The 9124-nt window shown below is 54.5% G+C and overlaps 1 long non-coding RNA gene across 1 annotated transcript; it reads left to right on the top strand.

Moving 5' to 3' along the window:
* The first annotated feature begins 1161 nt into the window (after positions 1-1161).
* Positions 1162-7094, top strand: LOC135273262 (uncharacterized). Its single transcript, XR_010341056.1, has 2 exons — positions 1162-6579; positions 6721-7094. It is a non-coding gene; the product is annotated as an uncharacterized LOC135273262 (long non-coding RNA).
* Positions 7095-9124: the final 2030 nt, after the last annotated feature.

The following is a 9124-nucleotide window of genomic DNA, read 5'->3' as shown; positions in this document are numbered from 1 at the left end:
CGGGCACATGTTTCTGTGAAAATCCTGATCACAGCAGGGCACCCAGACCCATCATGGTTCCCAGGCCTGAGCCCTCACATTCTGTGCTGCAGAGCCTGCCAGGGATGCCCAGGCATGCAGTAGCAGACACCGTGGGGTGACAGGGCCCTGTGGGTGGAGGTCTCAGGAGTGGGAACCGGCACATTGGTGGGGAGGGCTGGCTGGGTCTGAGTTTCTGCTGCTCCTGCTTCCCGAGCACAGCCTGGGTGGTCCCGGTGGTTCCTGTGGAGCGGGAAGCCCAGGCCCCATCGTGTCTCCAGTCTCCACTCCCTAGCCAGTTTGGGCCAAAAGGAGATGCTGTGGACTGTGGAGGGTGGGTGTGAGTGCCTTCACTGAAACTGGCCCGTGCCACCCAGTGGCCAGCAGGACAAGGTGGGGGTCTAACGCTACCACTCTCCGTGTCCCGTTCTAGGCTTTTCTGGCTTTGCCCGCCCAGCTGCTCCATGCCAGGAGAAGGCAGATCCATCTGCTGCATGCTGGAGGCTGGAGCCTGGAGCCTGTGGCACCACGGCTCGCCTCGCTGCGGTGGGTGGCAGCGACGGAGACTGCAGAGCGCCGGAGAGGTAGGAGCGTGGCTGGCTGCCACCGGGGCAGGGACAGGGGTGCAGAGGTGGCCAGGTGGCAGCCTCTGAGGCGGCCTCAGTCCCCGGGTCTCCCCCTGCTGGTTACTGCAGGCAGAGCTGGGGCTGCCACCGCTTCTGCCGCGTCGTGTGCAGGTGGCAGCTACGGTTGAGCCCGTGGCAGAGGGTGGCAGTGCCTGTTCCCGCCCTCCTCCTTTTCCTTTTCGACCCTGGTTCAGGGTGCTGGTCACAGGTGCTGCGTACCCTACAGCCACTGAGATGGGGCTGGATGCCAGTTCCAGTCCTCCTCCTGCTTCGAGGCCTGATTTAGGCACCGCAGCAGGGTCTGGCCCTTGGGTCCGCGTTGCTGCTGGAGGCGGGCAGGATCCTGGGTTGCCACCACACTGCTGAATGCCATCTATAAGTGGCAGGTGCAGCAGAACGCACGGGAGGCTGCAGGGCTGGTCTCAGACAGCCTGGGGGTCGCCCAAGGCACCTCCCCCTAACCCTACGACCCGTGCATCCTTGGCCCAAGCCCAGAGTGTGGGGTCGCGGACTCTGGGCCCACTGCAGCACCCACGATGAGGCTGAGCACCGGTTTCCATCACCTTGCAGCTGTGCCGCCGACAACCTAGATTAGGCGCCGTGGTGACATCCGGTCCCGGGTTTCCTGCTGCTGGTGGGGGAGGACAGGGCCAGGGGTTGCCACCGATAGTGACTTGCGCCGTCTCCAGGTGGGAGCTGTAGCTGAGCCCCTGGCAGATTCTGGCAGGGCTGCTCCCCGAGGGCGTTGAGGGCCGTGGAGTGTACCGCGCCATCCCCCACCCTAGGGTCCACTTTTCCTTGGGCCTGGCCCAGAGCACAGGTTTGCAGGCGCTGGGCACTGTAGTAGACACAGAGTTGTGACTGAGCACCTCCTGCCCTCCTGCATCTGCGGGCTGACTGTGGCAGTATCTGTTCCTGGGTTCCATGCTACTGGGGCCAGTGTCCAGGGATGCCACCGCTGCTGCCCCATGGCATGTGTAGGCTGCTGCGGCAGCTGATCCCAGAGCAGAGGCTGTCAGAGCTGGTCCCAGATAGCCTGAAGGTCGCCTAGTGCACCAGCCAAAGGGTCCGTTCTTTCTTGGCCCACGCCCAGAGTGAGGATTGCAGGCTCTGGGCACTGCACCACTGGCATGGGGAGACGAGTGGAGGGGGCTCCCTTACCTGCTCCACACAAAGCCCAAGTTGTCAGGAGTCAGCTCTCTCTCCAGCATGCCCCAGTCTCATCCTTGGTTAGCCCAGAGCACAGAGAGGCCCACTCAGTCCTGGCTCCATATCTTGTGCCAGGCAGGCACAGAGGCACAGAGCCCGACAGCCTCAGCAGCTTTGTCTGCGGCTGGGCGCCTCATCTTGACCATCTGCCCAGGCGGGCACAGCCTCCAGCATTGCTTCCCAGACAGCTCCAGGGTGCTTCCTCCCTGGCCCCTTCTTCCGGTTCCCAGACCCAACAGCAAACCACCCCCACCCCAGGCAGCACATCTGTTGCCCGTGGGGCACTTACTGCTTGGCCTCCCAAAGTGCTGGGATTACAGGTGTGAGCCACTGCGCCCAGCCTGTGGGAACTGTTTTAAATGTTGGCCGAGAAGAGGAAACCTTGAAAAGTGGCAGGGAAACAGCATTTCCTGACCGCACGCCCCACACCAGCCAGCTATCAAAAGCTCCGCTAGGAAAACATATTCAGAGAGGTCTGGTAACTTACCTCAGGTCACACAGCAGGTGAGAGGCAGAGTGGTAGGCGAACCCAGGCCTGCTGGGCTAGTTTCTCCCCCCGTCACGTGGCCCTGGGCCACCTCTCAGGCACAGCAGAAACCCACCCAGGAAGACAAACCTCGAAGGCTTTCCAAACTTGAAAGTTTGGGAAGTCGGGAAATCTCTCGTGCAAGGCTGAGACCTTTGACGCCCCTGGGGGAGTGGACTTAGGGGAACTGGGCCGTGCGTGTGAACGCTAGGCTGATGAAATTTACCTCCATTCATACGTTGGAGTGTTGGGGAGGTCCCTCCACACACACGTCGTCGTCATCACAGCTCCCATAGCCCGGGTCCCCCTCTGCACACCCCACAGAGGGACCTGAGGTGATGGCTTTGGCCTTGTGATCGTTGGTGCTGTTGAACTTGTGGCCCTGAGGCTGGCCGCCTCGTGGAGGTCTGACTGGGATCATAGCAGCTGACTGGTCCCCAAGGCCCGGGGAAGTTTCCAAAGCAGCTTTCTGACCTAGCTTGGAATGGGGAGGTTGGCTTCTAAGCTTCACTGTCTCAGATCATTAGAAATGGAATTTTTACTTCGGTAGCTTCTCGTGACGTATGGAGGGTTTTTCTTTGCACTGAGGATTCAGCTTTCAATTCTGGCCCTGAGCTGCCTTGGGGCCCGGGGAGTAAGGACAGCCCCTACCTCCTCGTGCAGAAGCCCCCTTGACCCTTTCATTCAGCGTTCCCCACACACCTCTGGGCTTCTGTCTAGCATACAGAGCTATAGCTTTGATTGCATGTTGATCCATCTCAAGTCAGACTCCGGGGGGTGGGGGGCACAGCCAGGCCATGGATGCTGAACAGACCCCCAAGGGAAGCCCAGGCTGGACACGGGACCAGTGCAACCACAGCATGTTGTGGTGGGGACCCCTGCAGTGCGCAAACAACGTGACTGTGGGGTGCGCCTCAGGCAGAGCTGGGATTCCCACCCAGTCCCTGCACCTCCCAAGCCCCAGCCCCCAGCTTCAGGCTGCACACTGTCCCTTCCCAGACCCACGCTGTCTCACAGCACGTCTCTGTCATGTGCATTTGTCTCTGGAACTGCCCCCAGGAGCATAAAGCCCTCTCCAGCCCTAGACCCTGTGCTTGGGAAGGCAGAGGCGGGCGTCTGCTCAGAGATTTTGTGTTTTCAAAATCTCTGGTTACTTGGGTTTCTAACCCTTCCCCTCAACTATGTAGATGGTATTCTAGTGTTTCCCTGAATTTTCTATCACAGAGGAAAAGCCAGGGTCAGTCTGATTTGCATTCATTTCTAGGTACTTGTCTCAGATCCTGGAATGGTTTAAAGTTTTCCAGCATTTCAATACATATTCTGCCAGGATATGTCTATGTGAGGATTTCTTTTTATAGAACATGATTTTTTTAAAGGTCAAGAAAAAGTGTTCTCTTTGTTGTTGTTGTTGTTGTTGTTGTTGTTGTTGTTGTTGTTTTTCATTAGCTTGTTGTTCTACTCTATTCTGAAAATTTTATTATATTAATATTGGAGTTTTAAAATTGGGTTTCACAGAGCTCTCCTTCTCATCACTTTGATTCAGTTATCCTTTTCCTCTATGTTCTTGGAGAACTTCTCCAACGTAGTCTTGAAATCACTGATTTGATTTTCTTTTTTTTGCAGTATCAGTCTTGCTGATAAATATCTTCATGTGGATACTTAAATGCTTTTTGATTCCTTGCAAATCTTTTTTTTTTTTTTTTTTTTTAAATTGTACTTTAGGTTCTGGGTTACATTTGCAGGTCATGCAGGATTGTTGCATAGGTACACACATGGGAATGTGGTTTGCTGCCTCCATCTCCCCGTCACCCACATCTGGCATTTCTCCCCATGTTACCCCTCCCCAACCTCCCCACCGTCCCCCACTGTCCCTCCCTCGGCCCTTGCAACAGACCCCAGTGTGTGATGTTCCCCTCCCTGTGTCCACGTGTTCTCATTGTTCAACGCCTGCCTATGAGTGAGAGCGTGTGGTGTTTGATTTTCTGTTCTTGTGTCAGTTTGCTGAGAATGCTGGTTTCCAGATTCATCCACGTCCCTACAAACGACATGAACCCATCGTTTCTTAGGGCTGCATGGTATTCCATGGTGCATATGTGCCGTATTTTCCTTGTCCGGTCTATCGTCGATGGGCATTTGGGTCGGTTCCGGGTCTTTGCTATCGTAAACAGCGCCGTTATGAACGTACGTGTGCGTGTGTCCTTCTAATAGAGTGATTTATAATCCTTTGGGTATATTACCCAGTATTGGGATTGCTGGATCAAATGGAATGTCTATTTCTAGGTCCTTGAGGAATTGCCACACTGTCTTCCACAATGGTTGAACTAGTTTACACTCCCACCAACAGCGTAAAGGTGTTCTATATCTCCACATCCTCTCCAGCGTCTGTTGTCTCCAGATTTTGTAATGACCGCCATTCTAACTGACGTGAGATGGTCCCGCAATGTGGTTTCGGTTTGCATTTCTCTAATGACCAGTGATGATGAGCACTTTTTCATATGTTTGTTGGCCTCATATATGCCTTCTTTTGAAAAGTGTCTGTTCGTATCTTTCTACCACTTTTGCTTTTTTCTCGTAAATCTGTTTCAGTTAGTTCTTTGTAGATTCTGGCTATTAGCCCTTTGTCAGATGGGTAGATTGCAAAATTTTGTCCCATTCTGTTGGTTGCTGGTTCACTCTGTTGATTGTTTCTTTTGCTGTACAGGAGCTCTGGAGTTTAATTAGGTCCCAGTTGTGTATTTTGGCTTTTGTTGCCAGCGATTTTGGTGTTTTAGTCATGAAGTCCTTGCCTATGTTACATATATTCCTTTTCATCTCCTTCCATTTCATTTTTCTTTCTTTTTTTTCTTTTTCTTTTTTTCTTTTTCGTGAGACAGAATCTTGCTCTGTTGCCTAGGCTGGCGCGCAGTGGCACAATCTCGGCTCACTGCAACCTTTGCCTCCTGGATTCAAGCACTTTTCTGTCTTTGCTTCCTGAGTAGCTGGAATTACAGGTGCCCACCACCACTCCTAGCTAATGTCTTGTATTTGGGAAGTAATTAGGTCAAGAGAGCATGAACCTACAGATTAGTGCCTTATAGAAGGGCTGGGGGAACTAGCTGCGATCACGAGTGAGAGTCACTTCGCCAGTCTTTGTTGTTGACTCTTAGAAGGTGTCTGCATATCCCGGATATTAATCCTTATGAGATACACTGTTTGCAGATATTTTCTCCCATATTGTGGGCTGCCTCTTTATTCCGTTGATTCTGCCCAAAACTTCTCTTTACTCGTAGAGCAAAGGTTGTGTCTCTCTAAGCCAAGTTTGTTCCCTTTGCTTCTCTCCATGGAAACAACAGTATTATCATTCTACTCGTGTATTCAGAGAACTCCTATTCACTCTTCAAAATCCACCTCAACAGTCCTCAACTCAGGAGAGCCTTGTCTGTCAGGCCCCTCCTCCCCCAAAACTAATTAAATAAAACATTTAAGTAAAATGTAGGCAACCCCTTTGCCCAGTGTCAGACTCTGTGCCTGAGTGAGCTTCTCTGCTTGTCCTTTCATGCTCTTGTAATTCTTTTTTTGTGTGTTTGTTTGAGATGGAGTCTTGCTCTGTTGCCAGGCTGGAGTGCAGTGGTGAGATCTCGGCTCACTGCAACCTCTGCCTCCTGGGTTCAAGCGATTCTGCTGCCTGAGCCTGCCACCATGACCCACTAATTTTTTTGTGTCTGTAGTAGAGATGGGGTTTCACTGTGTTAGCCAAGATGGTCTCTATCTCCTGACCTCGTGATCTGCCTGCCTCAGCCTCCCAAAGTGCTGGGATTACAGGCTTGAGTCACCTCGCCCAGCCTCTCTTTTATTTTTAAGATGGAGTCTTGCTCTTTCACCCATGCTTGAATGCAGTGGCATGATCTCAGCTCACTGCAATCTCCAACTCCCAGGTTCAAGTCATTCTCCTGCCTCAACCTCCCTAGTAGCTGGGGTACAGGTATGCACCACCACGCCAAGCTAATTTTTGGTGTTTTTAATAGAGACAGGTTTTTACCATGTTGGCCAGGCTGGTCTCAAACTCCTGACCTCAAGTGATTCACCCGCTTTGGCCTCCCAAGGTACTGGGATTATAGGCATGAACCACCGCACCCAACCTGGTCCTGTAATTCTCTCTGGGCACCCTGGCCCTGCGAGCTGCAGGAGGGCAGTTGGGGCCAGGCCCCGAGCAGCCCCCTGGTAGGTGTTGAGTGAATGAGTAGGGGTGGGGGGGGGGGGAGGCTGGGGAAGGTACCCAGGATGTGTTCCTCCCACCCCCCAGCCTTGTCAGGCCTCCAGCTCCTGCTGAGCTCTTGCATGGTGGCCCTTTCCCACTTACAGCTCACTGCCTTGGACTAGGTCCCAGCCGATGGCCTGGCAGAACTGTCCTCTCTCTGTTCTTACCCAGTACGACCTAGATGGGAGCCAGTAAGCACATGGAATGAGCATAGCCCTGAGGGGTCAAAAGTGTGTGAGGAAGAAAGGGAGGGAGGGAGGGAGGAAAGGAGGGAATGGAGGGAAGGAAGCACAGGAGGGAAAGAGGGAGGCAGGGAGGCAGGGAGGAAGGGAGGGAGGGAGGAAGGGGGCAGTGAATGACTGCGCATACAAAGGAGTGAGTGAATGAATGCCCAAACCAAGAAATGAGTGAATGAATGCACACACAGAGGAATGAATGAATACACATAAAGGAATGCATGCACACAACAAAGAGTGAATGAATGAATGCTCACAAATGAATGAATGAGTGAATGTACTCACCAAGGATTTAGTAAATGAACGCACATACAAAGGAATGAGTCAATGTATGAATATGCCACTTGTGGGGTGTGAAAAAGGCCTGAAGAGACCCTCAGATGAGAGGCCCCCACATGTGCCTTTGCTGCTGAGGGACCTGGACATGCCGGTGCCTGGGAGAAGGGCTTGTGCTTGGGGTGAATTGGCTCACCGGTGACTCATCAAGTGTCACAAGTAACCCTGAGCAGCAGGCTCCCCCTCCCGAGCCTTAGCCCCACCAGATGTAACATGGGTTAGAAGAACGACCTCATGGCGCTTTTCTGAAAATTCAGTGGATGAAACTTGGTGGCTCACACCTGTAATCCCAGCACTTTGGGAGGCCAAGGCGATTAGATCACTTGAGCCCAGGAGTTTGAGACTAGCCTGGGAAACAGTGAGACCCTGTTTTGTTAAAAAAACAAAAATGAAAATTCAATGGGGTGATGGGTGTGCCAGTTCTAGAGCTGTGACATTTGTTTATTTGGTTCAACCCAAGCCACTTCAAACAACTGAGCCTCCCCAGCCGGTGGGCCAGGCCTCTCAGTGCCACTCTGGCCGAGGCCGTGTGTGTGTGTGTGTGTGTGTGTCCTTCCTTTAACTGTCCTCATTCTTTCCATCGTGTGTGTGTGTGTGTGTGTGTGTGTGTTGCTCTCTCATACACACATACTTGTCGAATTTGCATGCTGTGACACAGACACACAGTCATACTTCCTTTTTAAAAGCTTTTATTTATTTATTTATTTATTTATTTATTTTTTTTTTTTTTTTTGAGACGGAGTTTCGCTCTTGTTACCCAGGCTGGAGTGCAATGGCGCGATCTCGGCTCACCGCAACCTCCGCCTCCTGGGTTCAGGCAATTCTCCTGCCTCAGCCTCCTGAGTAGCTGGGATTACAGGCACGCGCCACCATGCCCAGCTAATTTTTTTGTATTAGTAGAGACGGGGTTTCACAATGTTGACCAGGATGGTCTCGATCTCTTGACCTCGTGATCCACCCGCCTCGGCCTCCCAAAGTGCTGGGATTACAGGCTTGAGCCACCGCGCCCGGCCTAAAAGCTTTTATTTTTAAAGGCACGATCTTGCTCCGTCGCCCAGGCTGGAGTGCAATGGCACAATCGCAGATCACTGCGATGAACGCCTTCCGGGTTCAGGGAATCAGTGGAGGCGGCGGCCCGCCCCGCCCCGCCCCGCCCCGCCCCGCCCCGCCCGGAAGTAGAGGAGGCGGCGCCCGACCGGAGGGAGTCAGCGGAGGTGGTGTCCCGGCCCGGCCCGGCCCGTCCGGAGGGAGTCAGCGGAGGCGGCGACCCGACCCGACCCGACCCGACCGCAAGGAGTCAGCGGAGGCGGCGGCGGCCCGGCCCGGCCCGGCCCGGCCCGGCCGGAGGGAGTCACCGGAGGCGGCAGCCTTGCCCGACCCGGCCGGAGGGAGTCACCGGAGGCGGCAGCCTTGCCCGACCCGGCCGGAGGGAGTCACCGGAGGCGGCAACCCGACCCGACCGGAAGGAGTCAGCGGAGGCGGCAGTCCGGCCCGGCCCGGCCCGGCCCGGCCCGGCCCGGCCGGAGGGAGTCAGCGGAGGCGGCAGCCCGGCCTGGCCAGAAGTAGTCAGCAGAGGCCGCGGCGCGGTCAGAGCGAGTTTCTTTGCAGAAGCCGTGGTGGCTTCCACGTGATGGTTGAGGACTACACACATCTCTGCGGTAAGTGGCGGGGACTTGTACCCCACCGGGAATCCTCCCGACCTCCCTGCTCCTTCTCCGCGGCTCCGTGCTTTCCAGTCCTGACTTCTTTGTGGGCATTTGGGCCCCAGTCGTCCGTGTGGGGGCGGTTGTAGGGTACTGGCTGTGACAGCGTCCACAACCCTGCCGGGAAGGCTGTGTCCATGCATCCTAGACCTGCATCCAGTGTCTAGGAGTGCACAGGCCCTGAGCCATGGTGAAGTCTGGGACCTGGATCCCTCCGAGCCCCACGGCCCTCT

Source organism: Aotus nancymaae, unplaced genomic scaffold (assembly GCF_030222135.1).
Source record: "Aotus nancymaae isolate 86718 unplaced genomic scaffold, 86718_ANA_hifiasm-v0.15.2.pri h1tg000684l, whole genome shotgun sequence".
Lineage (NCBI taxonomy): Eukaryota > Metazoa > Chordata > Mammalia > Primates > Aotidae > Aotus > Aotus nancymaae.
Note: the sequence above shows the minus strand (reverse complement) of the source record. Positions and strands in the feature narration are given on the sequence as shown.